The sequence below is a fragment of the Leptodactylus fuscus genome, chromosome 5 (assembly GCF_031893055.1).
Source record: "Leptodactylus fuscus isolate aLepFus1 chromosome 5, aLepFus1.hap2, whole genome shotgun sequence".
NCBI classification, from domain to species: Eukaryota; Metazoa; Chordata; class Amphibia; order Anura; family Leptodactylidae; genus Leptodactylus; species Leptodactylus fuscus.
Window position 1 is genome coordinate 31,736,330 of NC_134269.1, and position 25,465 is coordinate 31,761,794.

Below are 25,465 nucleotides of genomic sequence, written 5' to 3' on the forward strand. Positions count from 1 at the left end.
TCGGAATAGCCTTAAGAAAGGTTATTCGACTCCTACCTTTTGATGTGGTCTCCACCGCGCCGGTCATCTGAAATACCATTTTTTCCCGATATGCTAATGAGTGTCCGGCAGCAATGAGGGCGGGCCCCAGCACTCAAACACTTACATCTTCTATTATCAGAACCTCCCACGCTCGTATACAAGACTTCTCCCGAGCTGCACCACTTCTCTGGAATGTTCTACCCCGGACAATCAGATTAACTCCCAATTTTTACAGTTTCAAACGCAAACTAAAGACGCATCTTTTCAGACAGGCCTATCACAATTTCTAATGTAAACCCTTCCGTACTATAATTAGAATCCCCAAAATTTAACCCTCCTCTGTCCGCCCCTGCTACCTCTTGTGTCACCCCCTCTACCTCATAGATTGTAAGCTCTTGCGAGCAGGGCCCTCAGTCCCATTGTGTGAAATGATTTTCTTTGTAATGTATCTTTCTGTCTGTATTTGAACCCTACAAATTGTACAGCGCTGCGGAATATGTTGGCGCTATATAAATAAAATTTATTATTATTATTCCCTCAATTTATCTCAGCAGAGCTCCCCCTATAGGTGATGCAGTGGCTGGCACTCATGCATCCCATTATGAGTGTTAAATGCTATACGTGTGACACAATACTTTGCTTTATTACATCCCCACATATATATGGAGCCTACCTGCCGCTAGCTTCCTGAGTCCTAGTGCCCACCAATTTTAAGTCCTGAAAAATAAACAAAAGTTTTGCACCCCGACACTACAGTTATCCCCCGACCTCTCTTCTGTATGTAGAATTATCACCCATATGCTTCCTAATGTGTATTCTTTTACACTCACCATTGAAATTGCAAGACCAAGAAAGAAAACTCTTGGAAAAATGGAAATCACAAGATGGTTAGACATGATAATATGCAAATGATAAAAAAATGTGGAAACAAAATATTCAAAACAACATAATGTAATCAGTATTGAGTATGAGCGTTATGTGCGGGAATACTTGCACTTATACGCCTGGCATGCTATCAATGCGGTTACTAATAGTTGGAGATTATGTCTAGAGATTGGCAAATCGATTTGTTCCAAGTTGGGTTCAAGTTCAACTTGAATATTAGTAGTTTTCTAAATTTTATAAGACCTGAACTCAATTTGGCTGCTTTTGGCGCATGCGCAGCTTTAGCTGGGGACTGTACACTTTGCTTCAATGCACATCTAGGTTTACAATGTCCTTATTAAAAAATCTGCATCATTATAAGTTATTTAGAACACTAAACAAGTAGGTTTTGGGGGTCATTCACATAGAGGAATTTGGATCATATCAAATCATAAGGGGTAACGATAGAATGTCCATCAGTAGAAAAGGCGGCACTAGTTAACCATAAGAAATACACCAGTAAATTGAATAAGTATATGGTATAAAATGGAAACAAGGTGCCAACCATAGAATATTACAAAGATTATATGAATGAGAAGGTATCCTGGCTAATATAATGGCTATCACCTGACATAAACCAGATAACCTTTCAATGAACAAATAACAATAAAGTACTTCTACTGAGAAAATTAAACATAACCCCAAAAAGGAGAAGACAAACAGGTAAACAAGTCATATACCTGTAGCCATACAGTGTTGGCCAAAAATATTGGCACCCCTGCAATTCTGTCAGATAATACTCATGTTCTTCCAGAAAATGATTGCAATCACAAATTCTTTGGTATTATTGTCAAAAAGCCAAATTGGATATAATTCCACAGCAAACATAAAAAAGGGGGTGGACAAAAATATTGGCACTGTTTCAAAAATCATGTGATGCTTCTCTAATTTGTGTAATTAACAGCACCTGTTACTTACCTGAGGAACCTAACAGGTGGTGGCAATAACTAAATCACATTTGCAGCCAGTTGAAATGGATTAAAGTTGATTCAACCTCTGTCCTGTGTCCTTGTGTGTACCACATTGAGTATGGAGAAAAGAAAGAAGACCAAAGAACTGTCTGAGGACTTGAGAAGCAAAATTGTGAGGAACAATGAGCAATCTCAAGGCTACAAGTCCATCTCCAAAGACCTGAATGTTCCTGTGTCTACCGTGCACAGTGTCATCAAGAAGTTTGAAGGCCATGGCACTGTGGCTAACCTCCCTAGATGTGGACGGAAAAGAAAAATTGACGAGAGATTTCAACACAAGATTGTACGGATGGTGGATAAAGAACCTCGACTAACATCTAAACAAGTTCAAGCTGCCGTGCAGTCCGAGGGTACAACAGTGTCACCCCGTACTATCCGTCAGCGTCTGAATGAAAAGGGACTGTATGGTAGGAGACCCAGGAAGACCCCACTTCTTACCCAGAGACAGAAAAAAGCCAGGCTGGAGTTTGCCAAAACTTACCTGAGAAAGCCAAAAATGTTTTGGAAGAATGTTCTCAGGTCAGATGAGACAAAAGTAGGAAAAGGCATCAACATAGAGTTTACAGGGGAAAAAAAAGGCCTTCAAAGAAAAGAACACGGTCCCTACAGTCAAACATGGCGGAGGTTCCCTGATGTTTTGGGGTTGCTTTGCTGCCTCTGGCACTGGACTGCTTGACCGTGTGCATGGCATTGTAATGTCCCGGTACTGCTAGTCCAATTCCCTCTAATAGTCCTTGCAGACCGAGATAGTATGGACATTGGCATATAAGGTAAAGATTTACTCCCCCTTCATTCCTTCATTTCTATTTTTCCAGAGCATGCGCCATCTTGTGGATGTTTTTGTGAACTACACCTGCCTATACTTTGCCATTGTAATTTGAGTTGTCAGTGTGAGGGTGTGTCAATTATAATCAGGTGGCCTCCAGGATCAATCAAGCTGGCCTGGAGGAGGGGTCGAGTAACAACCCCCTCAGGGGGTAGGGAGCTTGGCTTTGGGCTTTTGTGTAGAGAAACTGCAGCAGACTGCGCACATGGAAGGCTGAGGAATGGCCGCCAGCTCCCACAGCCCTGCAAGCAGAGATGTCTCCTCCTCTGTATTCAAGATCCTTCTCAGAGAGTGTTTTCCTCTGAAGCTCCAATCTTACAAGCGCTAAAGTTGACGGACCTGCCTATCCATAGATCTGGGACGTCTACACGTATCTCTCTATCCAAGTAAGTCTTTGGGACAAATCTATATTTAAGAAGCCCATAGCTAGCCTGGCAGAAATCGAGGATCGCTCGCTGCCGGCACTTCTAGTCGCTCCCCTACATACGTGTACCCAGTTGTTGAGGACTAACCCCCTGGATACAGGCCGTCTTTACAAGTATATACAAGTTTACTACTCAAGCAACTATTAATTAATCTATCCAAAGCATTCCTGCTCCAAGCTCCATCCCCTGCTTAATTGGACATTGCCTACAAAGATTGCTTTATTGTATGTGAAGAATTCCTCCATATGTACATTTGTATTACTTTGTCCTGCTAGTAAAAAGAGCAACGATTACCCCCGAAGCCTGGTTGTCTGTTGTCACTGTCAGATATCAGAGTGGGGGTGGGTAATCGGGGTCATCAAAAAGGAGATTTTGTGCACATTTGGGACCCAGGGACCCCCTGAAATATATTACCCGTGATACCAGCCCTGGCCTTCCTGAGTGTTGCAGCATTTTGAAGTCTGAAGACTACCAACACATTGTGCAGCATAATGTAGGGCCCAGTGTGAGAAAGCTGGGTCTCCCTCAGAGGTCAGGGGTCTTCCAGCAGGACAATGACCCAAAACACACTTCAGGTCAGCACTAGAAAATGGTGGTGAGAGAAAGCACTGGAGACTTGTAAAGTGGCAGCAATGAGTCCAGCCCTGAATCCCATAGAACACCTGTGGGGGAGAGATCTCTTGATGGCAGTTTGGAGAAGGCCCCCTTCACATCTCAGGGGGGACCTGGAGCAGTTTGTCAAAGAAGAATGGTCTAAGATTCCAGCAGAGCCTTGTAAGAAACTCATTGCTGGTTACCGGAAGCGGTTGTGCGCAGTTATTGTGTCTAAAGGTTGTGCTACCAAGTATTAAGCTGAGGGGGCCAATACTTTTGTCCGGCCCATTTTTGGAGTTTTGTGTAAAATGATCAATGATTTGACTTTTTTTTCATTCTCTTTTGTGTTTTTTCATTGCAAGCAAAATAAATGAAGATATTAATACCAAAGAGTTTGTGCTTGCAATCATTTTCTGGAAGAAACTGAGTATTATCTGACAGAATTGCAGGGGTGCCAATACTTTTGGCCAACACTGTATTGTGTGGTAAATAAAGATCTGTAGTTCCCAATACTGGGGTCCCGGATAACGCCTCTATGCATTTTGCCCACAATTAGGCTTCTTCAGGAGGCATAAATCATAACACAAGGTTGCAGCCTTATATACTTACAGAAACAAGTGTGAATACATTGGTGATTCAGCGTCTGGGAGCGCGCTGCCGCCGTGATGGCGTCACGTGAGTTGGTCCGCACATGCGCGCATGAGCCGGCAACGTCATAGACGTGCCGGTTACATGACCAGATCACGTGAGGCCAGCGCTCATCTCGTTGTGAATGGGCGCATACCCAGGATGACTATGCAACATATCGCCACATGGCAAAGCATGCGACTGGGAAAATAAGATTGTACTAAGATATATAGAGGCAGCATATGACTCGCTATGTGTAAGACATAAAAGAACACAATATAAAATAAAAAATGCATAACATAAAGAAAAAGTTGTCCCAAGTAAAAATTTGCTAATAAGTTGCGAATGTGAATAAGATAAAAAGTAAATAAAGTCCAAGTGACACAAAAGTGAAAAAGACAGACAAATCGTCTGACTACAACAGTGAATAGATCGCTCTCTAAATTGATGAGCAGAACATTCACTGAAATAAGTGAGAAAATATATCACAAAAAAATTAAATATATAACTATAATAGTGTGCGGAAAAAAAAAATTAAAGGACAACATCTGCAAGGACTTTGTATGTTCTCCCTGTGTTTGCTGCAAGAGAAAGTAAGCGGCCATTTTCTTGTGTTTTTTTGTGGGCATGCGCAGTCAGCTCTGCCTGAGGCCTAGAAGTTTGACCCCCCAGCGCCGGAAGAAGACGCAGGGAGTGGCCGTTCCTGAAGAAAATGGAGGCGGCACTGGAGCTTTCTCTCACAGCATTGGGGACGCCCCCAGTGCTGTTTGAGCACTGGGGCCCACCCTCAATGCTGCAGGAGAACTCATTTGCATACCAACAAAAACCGGGATTTCTACCGAACAGTGGCGCAGAGAAGACATCTAAAGGTAGAAGAAGAATAGCCATTCTTTTAAGTCTTCTGCATGCATTACTTACCGTGAGACCCAGTATAAAATTTTATTCCACTGGTATCACACTCCGCCTCTCCTTCATACTCTAAATCCGACTATTTTTGTACTCGGTCAATTTTCCTCGCCTGTTTAACCACCTGTGGGTTCTTCTTGACAAATGGTGCTTTTTCCTCTAGCTTCCCCGTGCTCCTCGATGACCTCCTTTCTGTATAACCCACACCTCCTACGGTTAAGCCCTGGAGTAAGCTTGGTCTTTTACATATTGCTGATCTTGTGGATCCTCTGTCCTTGGAGCTAAGGCTCTTTGACTACTTGACTTCTGAACTACGCTTGCCTGCTTCTGAATGGCTACACTACCAGCAGATTGTACATTTTGTTTTTTTCTCAGTTTGGCTCCCTGAAGGTCTCTTCGCCCACCGCAGAAGATGTATCGGGCAGGTACCTCCATGACTGGTCTGATTTCTGGTATACAGTCCTATGAAAAAGTTTGGGCACCCCTATTAATCTTAATCATTTTTAGTTCTAAATATTTTGGTATTTGCAGCAGCCATTTCAGTTTGATATATCTAATAACTGATGGACACAGTAATATTTCAGGATTGAAATGAGGTTTATTGTACTAACAGAAAATGCGCAATATGCATTAAACCAAAATATGACCAGTGCAAAAGTATGGGCACCTCAACAGAAAAGTGACATTAATATTTAGTACATCCTCCTTTTGCAAAGATAACAGCCTCTAGTCGCTTCCTGTAGCTTTTAATCAGTTCCTGGATCCTGGATGAAGGTATTTTGGACCATTCCTCTTTACAAAACAATTCAAGTTCAGTTAAGTTTGATGGTCGCCGAGCATGGACTCTCAAATGATCTGAAAACAAAGATTGTTCAACATAGTTGTTCAGGGGAAGGATACAAAATGTTGTCTCAGAGATTTAACCTGTCAGTTTCCACTGTGAGGAACATAGTAAGGAAATGGAAGACTACAGGGACAGTTCTTGTTAAGCCCAGAAGTGGCAGGCCAAGAAAAATATCAGAAAGGCAGAGAAGAAGAATGGTGAGAACAGTCAAGGACAATCCACAGACCACCTCCAAAGAGCTGCAGCATCATCTTGCTGCAGATGGTGTCACTGTGCATCGGTCAACTATACAGCGCACTTTGCACAAGGAGAAGCTGTATGGGAGAGTGATGAGAAAGAAGCCGTTTCTGCACGTACGCCACAAACAGAGTTGCCTGAGGTATGAAAAAGCACATTTGGAGAAGCCAACTTCATTTTGGAAACAAAGATTGAGTTGTTTGGTTATAAAAAAAAGGCGTTCTGCATGGCATCCAAAAAGAAACAGCACTCCAAGAAAAACACATGCTACCCACTGTAAAATTTGGTGGAGGTTCCATCATGCTTTGGGGCTGTGTGGCCAATGCCGGCACCGGGAATCTTGTTAAAGTTGAGGGTCGCATGGATTCCACTCAGTATCAGCAGATTCTTGAGAATAATGTTCCAGAATCAGTGACGAAGTTGAAGTTACGCCGGGGATGGATATTTCAGCAAGACAATGATCCAAAACACTGCTCCAATCGACTCAGGTATTCATGCAGAGGAACAATGACAATGTTCTGGAATGGCCATCCCAGTCCCCAGACCTGAATATCATTGAACATCTGTGGGATGATTTGAAGCGGGCTGTCCATGCTCGGCGACCATCAAACTGAACTGAACGCGAATTGTTTGTCCAAAATACCTTCATCCAGGATCCAGGAACTGATTAAAAGCTACAGGAAGCGACTAGAGGCTGTTATCTTTGCAAAAGGAGGATCTACTAAATATTAATGTCACTTTTCTGTTGAGGTGCCCATACTTTTGTACCGGTCAAATTTTGGTTTAATGCATATTGCACATTTTCTGTTAGTACAATAAACCTCATTTCAATCCTGAGATATTACTGTGTCCATCAGTTATTAGATATATCAAACTGAAATGGCTGCTGCAAACACCAAAATATTTAGAACTAAAAATGATTAAGATTAATAGGGGGGCCCAAACTTTTTCATAGGACTGTATATATATATATATATATATATATATATATATATATATATATATATATATATATATAGGCTGCTTTTCTCTCCAGAAGGGCAACCCTTTGTTTCCCACAGGTATATGGAAAAATGGTCTGGGGCCTTGGGTAGGCAGATCTCGCCCGGCCAGTGGTAGATTATTGGGTTCCGTGCAACTAGCTCCTCCACTTGTATCTCATTTCATGAAACCCAATACAAGCTGCTTATGCACTGGTATTACACCCCGGCCTTGCTCCATTCCCTGAACCCTAGTTTTCCCCCAGACAGAAATTGGATCATTATACCATATTTTTTGGGATTGATCGTGTATCTGCTCTTTCTGGTCTGCTGTTCAGTCCAGTACTGAAGCCCTCTTCATTCATGGTGATCCATTAGACCCCCTTTTTTACTTGCTTAACCTTCCCCCTACACAACTAGGCAAAAAGACCTTGAAGTTGTTCCTCTATCTCTGTAGTGCCGCTAAGACACTTATAACTCTTCATTGGAAGCAGCGCTCCCCTCCCCTAGACTCTGATCATATAGCTAAGAATGAAGGACGTGGTATGGAATTCCTGACCACATCTCTCAACCATACAGTGGACGCCTTCCAGGCTGTGTGGTCTTCCTGGGACTCTTATTGTATCCTCCATGGTTTCTGACTCCCCACCCTCTCTTTTCTATCCCTCTCCCTTCCCTTTTGTACCTTCCTTTTTTATTTTCTTATGCTTGACTTTGTGATTGTTTTGCTTTTACTTGATTTCTTTGTTATATATACAAAATTCTTAATAAAAATTCAGTTAAAAAAAAAAAATCCTACTATTCCCTCCATTTGTTGAAGATGCCTCTCTAGCCTGGGGAATCTCTACCATATTTTTTGGGATTGCTGCTTGATTCGTCCATTTTGGTTAGAGGTCCAGTCTATGTTGGAGGATATCCAGCGCCGCACCTCTCATTAGGCGACCCAAAGCGACCGCTTCAGGTGGCGCGATGCCAGAGCCCCGGAGGAGGGCAGCATTTTTGCTGACCTAAGCCAGTCCAGGACAAGCTGTCCTGGATTGGCTTAGCGTCACCGTCTCGGCAGCCCGGCACGGGAAGCGAGCGGTTGATTGGAGCGCTGCTCCAGTGGCCTCCCCTCACGCTTAGCAGAGAGCAGGTCCTCTCCCTGCCTGCTCTCTGCCTGCTAACGCTGCTCCGCCCCGCCCCCCAAAAAAGCTAGGTTCACCCCTGAAGATATCCTCCTTCTTGCTATCCCCCTGGACCCGTTAGTTTATCTCCTCAACCTCTTCCCCCCCCTCTTTGGGCAAAAACTCGTCTCTGCTATTTTTGTATGTTTGTACCGCGGCCAAATCTCTTATTGCTCGTCAGTGGAAGAGCACCTAAGGCTGTTAGGTGTATGGAGTCTCTCCAGGCCTCGTTGAACAACACTCCGGAGAAATTTCGAGCTATATGGGCACCCTGTGACTTGTATTGTTCGGCTCATGGTCTCTGATCCCCCCTCTTTCCTTCTTCCTCTCTCTGTCTTGTTTTTTTCCTCTTTTGTCTTCCCCCTCTCTTTTCCATGTCCTTGCTATTGACCTTTGGTAATTTTGTAATTGCAGTTTTATTGGCTCGTCTATTTTTACTGCCGTTCATTGTTTAGGCAGCCGTTTCTGTATTTGTTTCTTTGTTGTCTTTGTTTTCTGAAAACTTTAATAAAAATTACAGTTTAAAAAAAAAAAAAAAAAAATCTATATACAAGATCAGAAAATCTAAATCATGGAAGGAAACTTACTCCGATTCCAAGATGTCAGCACCCAAAAAGTTTCTAAAAAAAACCAGCAGGTGTTTCAGGTAAGTGAAGACTGGTTATCTATCACTACATTGGTGAATGTCAGAACATAACACGGCCATAACATTCTGAGCTAACAATCCCATACACAGTGATAAAGTCCATATTAGAGGTGAGATTCAGTGTGGTAGACTGTTTTGCTCAACCACCACCTTACACACTGACTAGTCTAATGTTTCGGGAAGACATGGATAAGATATCTGGCAAACCTGGCAATTTCCATAGGACTAGTAAACCATCTAACATGCATGGGAGCTTCCCAACCTCCCAATGCCAAATGATAGGGAAACGAAAATCCAACATTTTTAGCCGTTTTTCCCACTGGATCAAAAGGGGGGGGGGTTGGTAGAAGTTTATCCAAAAGATCAGACTATGACTGGACATAACTTGAGAGACTACCTGGTAAAATCCCAACATCATTGCAAACAAAGGCCTCTGAGAAGGTCGGCATGATGTTAAAGGCAGCGCCCTCTATTGGTTTTCTTGACTGAGGCTCTGTCTTCCTAATTACATCATGGAAGATAGACTTACACATTCTCAGTGAGCGCCCTCTAATGGTGTGCATGCCTGAGGCACTGGCTTCCTAATTACATCATGGAAGTCAGATTTGCATATTCTTCCCATATAGGAATAACTTGGACAACAGACCCAGTAATTTTGGTATCATCATCCAACAATGTAAGGTGCATGGAGGTCAGCTGTTGGAGTGACAGATGTTAGGAGAAAGAGCCAACATCAGTAATATACAGTCATGGCCAAAAGTTTTGAGAATGATACAAATATTAATTTTTACAAAATCTACTGCTTCAGTTGTTCTAATGACAATTTGCATATACTCCAGAATGTTATAAAGAGTGATCAGCTTAACAGCAATTACTTGCAAAGTCAGTATTTGCCTAGAAAATGAACGTTATCCCCCAAAACAAATTTCAATATCATTGCAGCCCTGCCTTAAAAGGACCAGCTAACATTGTTTCAGTAATTGCTCCATTAACACAGGTGTGGGTGTTGATGAGGACAGGGCTGGAGATCAATCTGTCATGATTAAGTAAGAATGACACCACTGGACACTTTAAAAGGAGGCTGGTGCTTGGCATCATTGTTTCTCTTCTGTTAACCATGGTTATCTCTAAAGAAACACGTGCAGTCATCATTGCACTGCACAAAAATGGCCTAACAGGGAAGAGTATCGCAGCTAGAAAGATTGCACCTCAGTCAACAATCTATCGCATCATCAAGAACTTCAAGGAGAGAGGTTCCATTGTTGGCAAAAAGGCTTCAGGGCGCCCAAGAAAGACCAGCAAGCAGAGACTCTTGGAGCAAGGCCTGGTCTCAAGGAGGGCAGCAAAGAAGCCACTTCTCTCCAGAAAAAACATCAGGGACAGACTGATATTCTGCAAAAGGTACAGGGAGTGGACTGCTGAGGACTGGGGTAAAGTCATTTTCTCTGATGAATCCCCTTTTCGATTGTTTGGGACATCTGGAAAACAGTTTATTCGGAGAAGACGAGGTGAGCGCTACCACCAGTCTTGTCTCATGCCAACTGTAAAGCTTCCTGAAACCATTCATGTGTGGGGTTGCTTCTCAGCCAAGGGAATCGGCTCTCTCACAGTCTTGCCTAAAAACACAGCCATGAATAAAGAATGGTACCAGAATGTCCTCCAACATCAACTTCTCCCAACCGTCCAAGAGCAGTTTGGCCATCAACAATGCCTTTTCCAGCATGATGGAGCACCTTGCCATAAAGCAAAGGTGATAACTAAATGGCTCAGAGAACAAAACATAGAGATTTTGGGTCCATGGCCTGGAAACTCCCCAGATCTTAATCCCATTGAGAACTTGTGGTCAATCATCAAGAGACGGGTGGACAAACAAAAACCTACAAATTCTGACAAAATGCAAGCATTGATTGTGCAAGAATGGACTGCTATCAGTCAGGATTTGGTCCAGAAGTTGATTGAGAGCATGCCAGGGAGAATTGCAGAGGTCCTGAAGAAGAAGGGTCAACACTGCAAATATTGCAACGCTGCATTAACTCATTCTAACTGTCAATATAAGCTTTTGTTACTCATAATATGATTGCAATTCTATTTCTGTATGTGATAAAAACATCTGACAAACACACATAAAAACCAGAGGGCAGCAGATCATGTGAAAATATAAGATTTGTGTCATTCTCAAAACTTTTGGCCATGACTGTACACAGAAGAGAAAGAGCCCCACATCAAAAAACAGAATGGCCCCATATTATGTTTCCTAGTGTCTGTTTCCCATTCTACAACCTTTGCAGAACCTTTGGCCATTTTCCTCTGGTGTTATGGGGATTTAGGGGATTTTAAGTTACATAAGAGATGAGGTTGGATGGAGACACAGGTCCATCAAGTCCAACCTATAACCCTACAGTGTTCATCCAGAGGAAGAAAAAAAAAAACATGAGGATTATGCCTATCGTCCCATATCAGGGGAAATAAATTCCTTCCCAACTCCAATCTGACAGTCAGTATAAAACTCTGGATCAATGTGTCCTTAACAAAATCTAGAACCCATAACCAGTAATATTGTTCTCTTCGAGAAAGTCATCCAGGACCTCTTTGAACCTGCGCAATGAATCCACTTGGGGCAGTGAGTTCCATAAATCTGTCATGGACTAAGTAATATACAATTCCTGGCAGATAATTAACACATTCCTGTGCCATCAGAAAATACAACTGTGATAAAGATGATACATAGCTCTGTCGTGGAGTAAGTCATTAGCAAACGAAAGTAATAGATGATTCCTAGCTGATTATTAACACATCTCGAGTTATCAATACAAGAAGATAAAGGATTGAATGATTATATTGAGGATCTCTCCTCCAAGCTGGGCTGGTAAGTAAATACTGTATATATGTATCTACAACTATCTATTCCCTGTTTTAGGCTGAGGCCCCACGTTGATGAAATACAGCTTTTTTTGTTGCAGATTTTGCTGCGGATTATTTGAGCCAATGGATTGAGCAGAAGGGAAAAGTATAAAAACTTCCTAGATATTTCCCATTACTATTGGAGCCACTCTTGGCTTTGGCTCAAAAACCCAAAAAAACTGCATTTCCGTAATATGGGGCCTTAAAGGCTATCTCTATACTTTGTGTAGGTGGAAATTTGTTGTGAGGGTCAGCAGTGTCTTAAGAGTTATCAATTATTATGTTGTTTAATGAGATCAATTAGATGCTTGCAATAGCATTGTAGAAATTCCATGAATTTTTTTCTTTTTTTTTTTTTACATACGTTGCTTGGGGATTTCATGGTCACATTGTGTACTTTCAAATGGAATATGCCCCATAACTTATATACTTATACGTATATACTTATAAGCCCCACTCGGCTTATACTCGATTCAAGCTAAAAAAAAAAAATTATTTTTTTTTTGGGAGGGGGTCTATGACCAGCCACAATAGTAACGTATAGAATCTCCCATAAACTAGTGAAAAAAAAGAAGCTTTAAAAAATATAATAAAAAAATAAAGTAAGTAAGTTCTAATTCCCTCCTTTCCCTAGAATACATATAAAAGTAGAAAATGACAGTGACACACAAACACATTAGGTCTCCCTGTGTCTGACAGTGCCCGGTCTACTGAATATAGGGGATCTGCAGTGCTCCTGTTCCATCAGGAAGGGGTTAATAGGAGCACTGCAGATCCCCTATATTCAGCCAGGCTGAATTCCAAGTGGGGGAAAAAAAAACAGTTCTCAAGCTCAGGGAAGGGGCAGACAGACAACCAAAACACCCCCTCCTCTCCCCAGCACCTACTGCACCCAAAAACTCCGACCAATTTAATTTTTGAAATTTTCCAGTAGCTGCTGCATTCCCCCCCCCCCCCTCGGCTTATACTCGAGTCAATAAGTTTTCCCAGTTTTTTGTGGTAACATTAGGGGCCTCGGCTTATATTCGGGTCGGCTTATACTCGAGTATATACGGTAAGTGGTGGATGGAAGTGTCTATCATATTTTTTTTTTACATTATAGTCATTGCGAAAGGATGCAGACAGGGGAAGGGGGGGAAGTCTGTCTGCGCCTGTCACTTTACTATTATTATTATTATGTGACGATGGATGAGAGCAATGGACTGCAATAACAGTAGTGTGAACATAGCCTGAGCTCACGTTTTCCTCTCAAAAATTGGACCTATCTAATAATGGTTGTGTGGGAACCCGCCGCACATCTTCCTCAGGATGGTAATAGACATGTTATTTTGCTTTTCTATTGCAGATACCACAGAAAAACTGGTAACAATGCAGAACAACACAATAGAGTCACAACCAATAGAATTTAATAACAAAGGTAATTTATCTCAAAAAACGCAAAGAGAAACCCAAAAGTGAGCATGATACTGGTGGACCAATACATCAAATTAGTTCATCTAGTAGATCACTGTTTAACCTCTTCAGTACTGGGTTATTTTCCCTAGTTCACAACCGGACACATTTTTGGATTTTTTTTCACACAATTTGATGGCTATACCATTTTTTTCTTTGGCTTATTCAAATAATTTTAGCATTTTTGGGGGGTGATAAACAGGGTGTTATTTTTATGTGATTTTTTTTTTATTTCTCCATTTTTTTAATTTTTTTTTTTTTAATATCTGATAAAATGTAAACAAAAAATCCGGGTCAACGTCTTGTTTTTCACATTTTTATATATATATTTTTTTTTTTAGTAGCACAAGTGCTTCTAAAAAAAAAATGGAAATAGTTTTCGCCCTCTATTACCGTCATTTTTACTTTGGTTTACTTACTGTTGTTTTACTGGGGGTGGGGCTAGAATCTGTGATGTGGGCGTGGTTCTGGTGGTAGGGGTTACTTTTTTGTAGAATTATTATTTTTATTTATTTTTTATACATTATGTAAAACTTTTTTTTTGATGATTTCTGTTGTAACTTAGGCTGATTACATACAGTCAGGGCCGCCGATAGGCCAGTACTACCGCTACTGGCATCAGGGGCCCGGCCAAATTGAAAAATGGGGGGGCCCAGTTTTGGCCCGCCACCGTATGCCGGCCCCCTAGCGCCTGTAGCAGTCATTGTATGTCCTATTTCAACTCAGATCTGCATCCAGAGGACGCAGATCTGAGTTGAAGACATACGCGGCTGAAGCAAGGAGCTGACACAGGTCAGCTCCTCGCTTCGCCGCTGCGCGCCTCTCTCCCTGACACATATGCGGCTGAAGCGAGGAGCTGACTTGTGTCAGCTCCTCGCTTCGCCGCTGCTACTGGCTTGTAGACGCGATGTGATCACATCGCGTCTACAAGCCAGTAGCCGGCGAAGCGAGGAGCTGACACAGGTCAGCTCCTCGCTTCAGCCATCGCGTCTACAAGCCAGTAGCAGCGGCGGCAGCGAAGCGAGGAGCTGACACAGGTTAGCTCCTCGCTTCGCCGCTGCGTTCCTCTCTCGCTGACACATATGCGGCTGCAGCGAGGAGCTGACCTGTGTCAGCTCCTCGCTTCGCCGCTGCCGCCACTGCTACTGGCTTGTAGACGCGATGTGATGACGTCACATCGCGTCTACAACTGTGCGCCAGTGAGAGAGAGGCACGCAGAGAGCTGCGAGGGAACGAAGGAGAAGGTAAGTGTAATGTTGTGTACACTGAGGTGGAACGTGAAACTGGGGGCAGATGAAGGAGAGGACGGCATGACACTGGGGGAAGAGATGGGGGACATGAATCTGGGGGCAGAGATGGAGGGGACATGACACTGGGGGCAGAGATGGAGGGGACATGAAACTGGGGGCAGAGATGGAGGGGACATGAATATGGGGGCAGAGATGGAGGGGACATGAATATGGGGGCAGAGATGGAGGGGACATGAATATGGGGGCAGAGATGGAGGGGACATGAATCTGGGGGCAGAGATGGAGGGGACATGAATATGGGGGCAGAGATGGAGGGGAGATGAATCTGGGGGCAGAGATGGAGGGGACATGAATCTGGGGGCAGAGATGGAGGGGACATGAATCTGGGGGCAGAGATGGAGGGGACATGAATCTGGGGGCAGAGATGGAGGGGGGGACATGAAACTGGGGGCAGAAATGGATGGGCGGACATGAATCTGGGGGCAGAGATGGAAGGGGGACATGAAACTGGGGGCAGATGAAGGGTGTATATGAAACTGGGGGAGAGATAGAGGTGGGACATATAATGTACGGGTGACTGTAGGAGGATTATACTGTGTGCGGGTACATGAAAAATTAATGAGAATGGGCGGAGTCAACATAAAAGTGGGTGGGGCTAAATTTGCCGCGGCACGCAAAGCGCGCCGCACAATTTGCCCCTCTTTTGGTTCTTCAAAAGTTGGTTGGTATGGGTACAGGGGGCAATGGAAAGATGTTAGAAGGGGGGGGATTGTTGGGGCATCAGGTGTGCGGCACTGCGGAGAGGGAACTGGGGCAATAATATATAATATATAAGTTTTTAGCTGGAGAACTACAAAGCACACAATACCTCCAAAGGTATGTGTGCTTTGTATTAATAATGATGTAGGCTGCTTTGCTACTAGCATAGCAGCCTGTTTGGGGGTAGGACTTTCACTTTAAAGGAGTGTTCACATTGCGTTTTTGGCCTCCCTTGCCGGGATACGATGGTAACCAGTCACAATCAGCTCCCCACTTATCCCTGCACGGAGAACTGCAGGCCCCCCTTTTTTTTTTTTAATGGCCAGTTCTTCGTGCAGGGATAAGTTGACAGCTGATTCTGACTGGTTACCAACGTATCCCGGCAAGGGAGGCCAAAAACACAATGTGAAAAAGCCCTGAGGATTTATTAAGAGGGCTCTTATAAATGGTGTTGGCTCTCTATAGGCGCTGTCACATGTAGCAGATTTTACCTGCAAATAGAATCTGATTAAGCCTTGTAATGCTGCTAAATAAAGGTAAATTTAATACATAATGGGTATGTCGCAAAATAAGGTAGTTTTAAAATGGCGGGGGGGGGGGGGGGCAGACACTTAGGCTGTATGGGGCCCCAAAATTCCTGATGGCGGCCCTGCATACAGTCACAGTTACAAGAGGTATATAGTCTATTCTGTTCTCCACAGCTGATCTGAATCCCTTTAGGACCCAGTGACTCTTGCAGTTCCTGTCTCATGTGACTGCTGTGTCAGATTGGAGCCACATCATGGCGGCTCTCATAGTAGTCATTGAGCACTGTCTACATAGCGATCGGGAAGGCAGGGACAGTAATAAACCCTCCCTGACTTTCCTATGTGATGTTCGGCTGTAGTAGGGTCCTTTTTCGGGTTAGAAGTGGACCATCCGGATGTATAAAGTTTATGGGTGATCTGGAAATGGTTAAAAACTTCTTCAAGGAATGCGAAAAAGCTTAAGACCTCGCTTCAGAGCCAATAGCTTTTTTCAGAGCTGTAACCCAGGACAAAAGTTCATTTTACAATGTGCCTAAATTCATACAGGTGGCTTGTTGTGCCCCAGGTGCGGATCACTAGAGGGGCACCATGTCCCGGTTGCCCCCCATCTACGCCCCTACCTTTGTCCATATTGATGATAACAAGACATGTCGAACAAACCTATTGCACAGCTTCAGGCCATGTTAACCAACCTGGACTGTACACAGAAGGTATCAATATTAGCGCTTCCTACGACTGAGACCCCAGAAACCTTGTGGTTCCCTGAATCCCACTTTCGGAACCATTGATTTAGACCATTAGTAAAGATAACCATGCACTTCAAAAAGACAATGGTGAGACACGAGGATAGAAGCTTTGTAGGGTCTGCTTGGAGACCCGAAAAACAGAAACCCTATCTGCTTAAAAACCGATTACCCATAGACTTCCTAGATTATAATGGGTCCACCATTATAAATATCCTGCATGTCCAACTTTGTGTCCATGCAAAAAAAAACAGTTTCCCTGCGGAGAGGCTGCGTACGGATATCGGCGGTTTGCTTTAAAAACTCATTGAAATGAATTGGTTTTTAAACTGTCCGCCGGCAAGCTGTCCCCTATGCAGTTTCTCCAGGGATTAGGATGGAATCCCAAACGGCAGACGGGGGCGCTGTAAGTGAATTAGGAAAGGAAAACCAACGAAAAGAAGCATTTTTAATATAGAAGCAAATTCTATAGTTTCTGATGCTCTTTGAAAACCTGGTGTACGATCAGACTGTCTAGTAGGGTTGAGCGATCTTGTTCGGAAAAGATCGGATTCCGATCGGCGATCGAGAAAATTTCACAATCGCGATCAGAATTCCGAACACAATCTTTTTTAGGTGGGATCGAGATCGGTACTATTTCCCACAATGCTTTGCTTAGCCTTCACACTGAGTATACGCTTCGCTCATTCTGAGCAGAGTGTATACTCAGTGTGAAGGCTCCGCTGCGGTTCCATAGGAATGAACGGAAGCAGCCGGCACACAGCCTTAACCCCCTGCGCGCTGGCTGCCTCCATTCATTCTAATGGGAGACTAAACTAACATCTCTAGTAGCTACTTACCTCTAGAGATGGCTGCTCCGGTGTCTGGTGTTCTTCTTCTTCTTCGCCTCGCTGCCGCTCCACGCTGCTCTTCTCGCCTCGCTGCCGCCGCCTCCCAGGTTAGTGTTTAAAGAGCTAGGAAGGCGAGACTTGTGGCTTTGGAGAGTGTGGGCGGGTACAGGGCGGGGAGATGTGACGTCTCCCCTCCCAGTACCCGCCCACACTCTCCTAACCCACCCACACTCTCCTAACCTTGGAGGCAGGGGGCAGCGAGGCGAGAAGAGCAGCGTGGAGCGGCAGCGAGGCGAAGAAGAACACCGGACCAGCCATCTCTGCAGGTAAGTGGACACCAGGGGGGACTAAGTAGCCAGAGGATTTAAAAAAAAAATCCTCTGGTTACTTAGTGATTCACTACACAGCCTGGATTCTAACAATTAAAGCATTCAATTGTTAGATTCCATGCTGTATAGTGAATAGGATTGCTTTTAAAATCCGATCTCCGATTAATAAAAAAATCCCATTGACTTGCATTGGGATCGGAATTGGGCTCGAGATCGGGTTCGAATGAAAAATGATCGGAAATCGGATTTTAAAATCGATCCTGAAAAGTCAGGATTGGCTCAACCCTACTGTCTAGTCTAACTCTACACTACTTATTAGTTGGATTTGTTTCGGACAGAATATAGGTACAAACTTGTGGTGCAGATTCTGGCTCACAGTTTTGCATATTATGCTCTTCCCCTTTTTGGCAAGGGGGCCGATATGTGTCCCCAACATGGGTCAGTTGTACAGGATTGATTCTAAGGCCTATACTACACACAATACGGAACGGAAGCAGGTGGCTGTGTAGTGGCTGGGTACCAATGGGAGATAAGCTGCGGTATTAGAGCCCATCCACTATAGAGGGACAGGAGTCATCTGCAATACCTACTGAATGGGACAACACTGCAATACCCAGAACAGAAATGTAGGATGACTTCATACATACTGTAATACTGTATATATTCCACTCGATTACTACGTGGAAGGGATGAACTGAGGATTCTGCTTCACCTAATAGCAGTAATTTAATATATTATCAATCAATTCACACTCAAAAACTTAACTATTTTTCACTTTTTTTTCCTTCAGAAAATGAATCAAATAAATGCTGTACTAAAGAAAGAATGTGCGGTATATGTAAGTGTCCGGGGTATATAAGTATAACATTCTGAGATTCATTGACATAACTAGAGTAGAGAATATGAAGATATACTCACAGAGCAGATAGATAGATAGATAGATAGATAGGAGATAGATAGATAAATAGATAGATTGGATATACTCACTGCATGGATAAATAGAATAATGTCTGACTGGGAGAAGATTATATGTCACTTTGTCGATCCACAAGGGAAGGATAAAAAAAAATAAAATAAAAATAATAATAATAATAATAATAATAATAAAATATAAAATAAATAATAATATATAAAATAATAATAATAATAATAATATATAATAAAGGTTTAATAAGGGTTTAAAATAAGATTACCAGTGCCTGAATAGTCTTTTTAACGGCTATTCACGCATATGTGGGGCTCATACAGCAAAATTTTGCTGATAGAGCCCCTTTAATATGATCCTGGAGGTGGGAATACCCCTTTAAGTGTCTGTCCAATTCCAGGGAAATCTCTGAATTGTACCAAGGTGATCGCTGAAAACGCAGGTGGTGCTGTTGGAGGTCTTACAGAAGATCTTATGGAGGGTCAAGATGAGATTGCAAAAGCGGTTGCAGCAAGTGTAGCATCAGCTGTAACAGAAGCGGCGGTGATAGCTGTAGCGGAAGCAGTGGAGTCACCCGAAACAGGAGCATCAATGTCATCTATAATGGGATCAGCAATAGCATCTGTAGCAGGTGCAGCAGTGTCAGCCGCAGCAGGAGCAGCAGTGTCGGCTGCAGTGGAAGAAGCAGTGTCATCTATAGCAGGAGCAGCAGTTTCAGCTGCAGTAGGAGCAGCAGTGTCATCTATAACAGAAGAAGCAGTGTCAGCTGTAACAGAAGCGGCAGTGATAGCTGTAGCGGAAGCAGCGGAGTCATCCGAAACAGGAGCATCAATGTCATCTATAATGGGATCAGCAATAGCATCTGTAGCAGGTGCAGCAGTGTCATCCGCAGCAGGAGCAGCAGTGTCATCCGCAGCAGGAGCAGCAGTGTCGGCTGCAGTGGAAGAAGCAGTGTCAGCTATAGCAGATGAAGCAGTTTCAGCTGCAGTAGGAGCAGCAGTGTCATCTATAACAGAAGAAGCAGTGTCAGTTGTAACGGAAGAAGCAGTGACAGAGACGTAAGTTGGGAGGTGAATGTCTTATGTGTGAATGGGAGATAACGAAAGATTATGAAGATAATCTGTTTTCCCTTAGCCCAAACAGCGGCACAACATGGGGTATTCCTGCCCTTGTGTACTGTTTAGGACAGGTGGAATAAGTTTAATTAACTAACAAACATGACCTCCCCCTCCCCTATATTAGGTCAGAGAGACCTCTCCCCCCCCTGTGTTAGTCACAAGAATAATCCATCTTTCCTACAGACAGTAAATATGAAAAAGGGAGGGAGCCTTGTGCCGCTGTTTGGGCTAAGGGAAAACAGATTATCTTAATAATCTTTCGTTCCCCCTACACCAAACAGCGGCACAACATGGGGATCTAGCAAGAAAGTACCCCACTAGGGAGGGTGACCCTGGCAGGCTGCAGCTAAGACGGTCTGACCAAAGGCTACTGCATCGGAGGTGCGCCAGCCAAGCCTATAATGCTTAGCAAACGTCAGGTGAGAGCTCCAGGAAGCTGCACTACATATTTGGTCCACCGAGAGGGAATGCCTTTCTGCGCAGGAGGCAGATACGGCCCTGGTAGTGTGGGCCCGCAGACACTCTGGAACGGGCAGGTCTTGAGCTTGTAATGAGCCCATGATGGCTTCCTTTATCCACTTGGACAGGGTAACTTTGGATGCCTTGTTACCTTTGTTGTGACCAAATATGTTTATGAGTAAGTTTTCCGACTTCCGAAAGGGGTTTGTCCGCTCCAAATATATCCGCAAGGCCCTCACCAGGTCCAAGCTATGCAACTTCTCCTCCTGTTCTGAGGTAGGGGAAGGAAAAAAGGAGGGTAGGGATATCACCTGGTTAATGTTACCAGGGGTGGGAACCTTGGGTAGGAACCCACGGACAAACCGCAGTTGAACCCTGTCGGGAAAAAATTGAATATAAGGCTCTGAAGCTGATAGAGCCTGTAGCTCTCCAACCCTTTTGGCGGATGTTATAGCCAATAAAAATGTTATCTTAAGTGTGAGGTATCTTAGGTCTACCTCAGACAAGGGTTCAAAGGGTGGTTCACAGAGACCCTGAAGTACCGAAGCTAAGTCCCACTGCGGGACCGGCGGTTGCACTGGAGGGCGGAGCCTAGAGGCCCCCTTCAAAAATTGTTTAACCAGAGGATTCTGAGACAACCAAGTCCCTACATGAGCAGACAGTGCCGAGACATGTACCTTTAAGGTGGGCGGCGTTAATCCCTTGTCCAGGCCACCCTGCAGAAATTCCAGAACTGTTTGAATAGCCGAATTGTCGGCCTGACTATTTATGCACCACTCCTGATAAATCTGGGCAATCCTTTGGTAACTGCGATTGGTAGAGTCTGCTCTTGAACTGGCCAATGTCCTCAGGACGGCCTGGGATAATCCTCTGTCTCCACATACGGTGCGGTTAACCTCCAGGCAGTGAGGTTGAACCTGTCCAGGTCCTGGCAGAGCTGACCGTTTAGAGTTACCAGGTTGTGGACTCGTGGAAGCCTGCAGTAGGTCCCTCGACTCATTGACATGAGGTGGGTAAACCATGCCCTTTTTGGCCAGAATGGCATGATCACAATTGCCGATGTCTGGTCCTGCCTGAGTTTCGCCAATACCTTCGGAATCATTGGAATTGGAGGAAAAACGTAAACTAGTTTGAACCTCCACAGTATTGACAGGGCATCTACTGCCAAGGGATTGTCCTCCCGGTACAGGGAGCAAAATACCTCTACCTTGGCATTGTATTGGCTGGCCATCAGGTCCACCTCGGGGAGACCCCATCTCTCTTTAAGATGATGAAATATGTCTGGATCCAGCGACCATTCGCCTCTCGTCGCTAGGCCTCTGCTCAGTTGATCCGCTAGGATGTTGAGCTGCCCTCTGATGTGCACCGTTGACAATTGGGATATGTTGTCTTCTGCCCAGGTGAAGATGCGGTCTGTCACCTCCATGAGTGAGGGGGATCTGGTTCCCCCTTGTTTGTTGACATAATGAACCGCTGTCAGGTTGTCTGATCTTACTCTCACCGCTGTTCCCTTTAGATAAGGGGAAAAGGCCAGGAGGGCGCGGTATATTGCCATCAGCTCGCGCCAATTGGAGGAACGAGTCTTCTCCAGTTGGCTCCAGGTACCTTGGGCTAGGGTCTCCCCCAGATGCGCTCCCCAGCCCGAGAGGGAGGCATCTGTGGTCAACAGGGTCCAGGAAGTCTGGGCCGTGGACCTCCCGTCCTTGAGATGGGACCACCAATTCAGTGATCGACGGGCCCTGATGGTTAACTGGATTGGCTTCTGCAGTCCTCTGGGACTGTGGTTCCATTCTCTCAGGATCTCGGCTTGAAGAGGGCGCATATGCCATAACGCCCAGGGAACTGCCTCGATGGTCGTGGACATTAGCCCTAGGACCTTCATCGCCGTTCTTATCATAACGTTCCGGGTTTGGGAAAGGTGCCGTACCGCTTGACCAATCTTCTCCTTTCGCGGAGAGGGCAGGGAGATCATCATACTGAGAGAATCTAGATTGAATCCCAGGAATTGTATCCGGGTGGAAGGAACCAATACTGACTTCTGCCAGTTCACTAGCCAGCCCAGCTCGGTTAAGAAAGCCACGGTGATACTCAACTGTGTGGCGAGGGTCTCTTTTGACTGGGCCTTTAGGAGCCAGTCATCTAGATAAGGGACAATAAATATCCCTTGGAGATGCAGGGCGGCTACGACCCGGGCCACCACCTTGGTGAAGGTGTGGGGGGCCGATGATATACCGAATGGGAGAGCTCTGAACTGAAAGTGGCAAAGTTTCCCGCCTAGGCGGACAGCAATCCTTAGGTACCTCCTGTGAAGGGCAAATATAGGTACATGGAGATAAGCGTCCCTTAGATCTAGGGTGACGAAAAAATCTCCTGGCTGCAAAAAGGGGAGGACCGACTTGATGGTCTCCATACGGAACCGTACTCTGCAAATATGCCTGAGATCTATGATCATGCGCCAACCTCCAGATGCTTTTGGGACCAGGAACACGGGGGAGTAGACTCCTAGACCCTGTTCCTCTATAGCAGGGGTAGGGAACGTACGGCTCTCCAGCTGTTGCAAAACTACAACTCCCAGCATGCATACTTGCTCTGCTGTTCTGGGAACTCCCATGGAAGTGAATGGAGCATGCTGGGAGTTGTAGTTTCACAGCAGCTGGAGAGCCAAAGGTTCCCTACCCCTGCTCTATAGGTACCGGTTCCAATGCAGCCTTGTCCACATACTCCTGTATGGACTCCTCCAGATGAAGTTGTTTGGTGCCCTGAAGAGGGCGGGTCCTGACGTATTTGTCTGGAAGTGGTGTAGCGAAGCTGATCTTGTAGCCGCTGTGTATGATGTCGAGGACCCATGGGTCTTTAATATGTCGGGACCACTCTGAGGCGAAAGCGGAAAGGCGACCCCCTACAGCCGCGGGAGCGCGGTGTGTAGAGACGTGATAGTCATATGCCTCTCTTTGCCTCCTGGGAGGAGCCACGACCGTCGCCTCTGGATTGACCTCCCGAGCGCCTCTGGAAGCGACCTCTTGCTGTTCCTCTTGAAGGGCGGTAGGTCCGAAAGGAGCGCTGGCCTCTTCCGAATGACTGTGGAAGGCACTTGCCTTTGGAATCTGCTAACCCTTCCATTATTTTATCCAGCTCCCTTCCAAACAATCTCCCGGCCTCAAAGGGGAGACTGCAAAGGGTAAATTTAGAGGCGTTGTCCGCCCGCCATGGTTTAAGCCATAGAGGCCGTCTCGCAGCCGTAGATAACGCCATGGCTCTAGAGGCCAGTTTTGACTGGTAGAAAATGGCCTCGACAAGGTAATCCACCATGAGACTAATGTCTGATATGGACTCCAGTAGCTCGTCCCTGTGGATTCCTGCATCTGTGTCTTTGTGCAGGGTAACCAAGTCAGACCGAAGCTTGGTCACCACCTCCTCTGCAGCGATGCTTACGGAGGCCTCAGCTGAAGAGGCAGCGTATATTCTCCTTAGGGATCCCTCCGACCTCCGGTCCATGGGGTCCTGGAGATTGGAACCGTCCTCTGCTGGAAGAACTGTGCGTTTAGACAGTTTAGCGACCGCCATGTCTACTTTCGGTGGTGGTCCCCAGGAGCTCAGCTGGCTTTCAGTAATGGGAAACAGGGTCTTGAATCTCCTGGACTCATTAAACGCTCTTTCAGGCTTCTTCCACTCGGCCTCCATCCTCTTTATTACCTCAGGGCTCGCTTTGAAGGACCTGAGAGATCCGGAAGGGCCCTCACCAGACTCAGCTCCAAAGACGGGAGGGACAGCTGCGGAGATTCCAGCCGAGGTCTCTTGCCTAGCTCGGCAATGGAGGTCTCCAGCTTCCTCATAGATTCTCCTACAAACTCCTTCACCCATCCCACGACATCTCGCAGAGAGGTCTCTTCTGAAGGAAAACCTCTGCACCCACGGCAGCACTGATAGGCATACCCATCCGGTAGCGGGATATTGCATTTTATGCATGCCAGGTGCCGGCGCTTCGCAGCGGACTTTCTTGGTGGGATCTCACAGGTAGAGGAAGAAGAAGACACCTGGAACAGCAAGAGACAAGGGTTAAACATGCATTGGAATCTCACTCTCCCTCCCCCTCCGCCAAAGAACTCCTTAACTTTTAAGCAATAGGGAACAGAATCCTAATATCACAGAGATACCAGCGTTCCAGCTTGAGTGGATGCAGTCAAGCACTCAGTAGTAGGAGCAAGGGGCTTATGAAGGCAGGAAGAGGAGAGGAGGAGGAGAGGAGGAGGGGAGGGCGGAGCCAGGGTGGGGACACTACAAGTCCCACCCTTTACAAAGAAGAACCCCCCCAACTCCCCCCCCCCCCAAAAGGGGAAGCAGGGGATAGCATCAAGCGGGAGAGGGGACCCCCGATAGCCACCGCGAAATAGAGGCACAACCGGCGGCTCTATCGGCTCCGATAGGCCGGGCCGCGGCGCCAGGAACTAACAGGCGCTAACTCCGGCCGCCGGGAACCGTCCACAGGAAGGAGGTTCCCCCAGACGCAATGGTCCTAAGCGTCTGAGAGGCTGCAGCCGAACACAGACGGCGACCCGCGGCCAACACAGCAAGGACCGGAGGCTCCGAGGATCCCCCGAGATCTAAGGTAATTCTAAGGGGGAGGAGAGAGCTCTCAACCCCCCTCCCCCCTCCCCGTCCACCTGTCTCTGTCACAGGGGGGGAGAGGTCTCTCTGACCTAATATAAGGGAGGGGGAGGTCATGTTTGTTAGTTAATTAAACTTATTCCACCTGTCCTAAACAGTACACAGGGGCAGGGATACCCCATGTTGTGCCGCTGTTTGGCGTAGGGGCAATGGAGAGAACCTTCTGCACCTTAAAGGGGTTATCTGGTTTCTAGTATTGATGACCTATCTGTAGGACAGGCCACCATTATTAGATCTGCGGGATCCTGAGACAATATCTATACTCTCAGCTACAATTAATACAGCAAATGAGCAGCATGGTTTACTATATGTAAATATTACAAAGAGCCACAATGTCTCG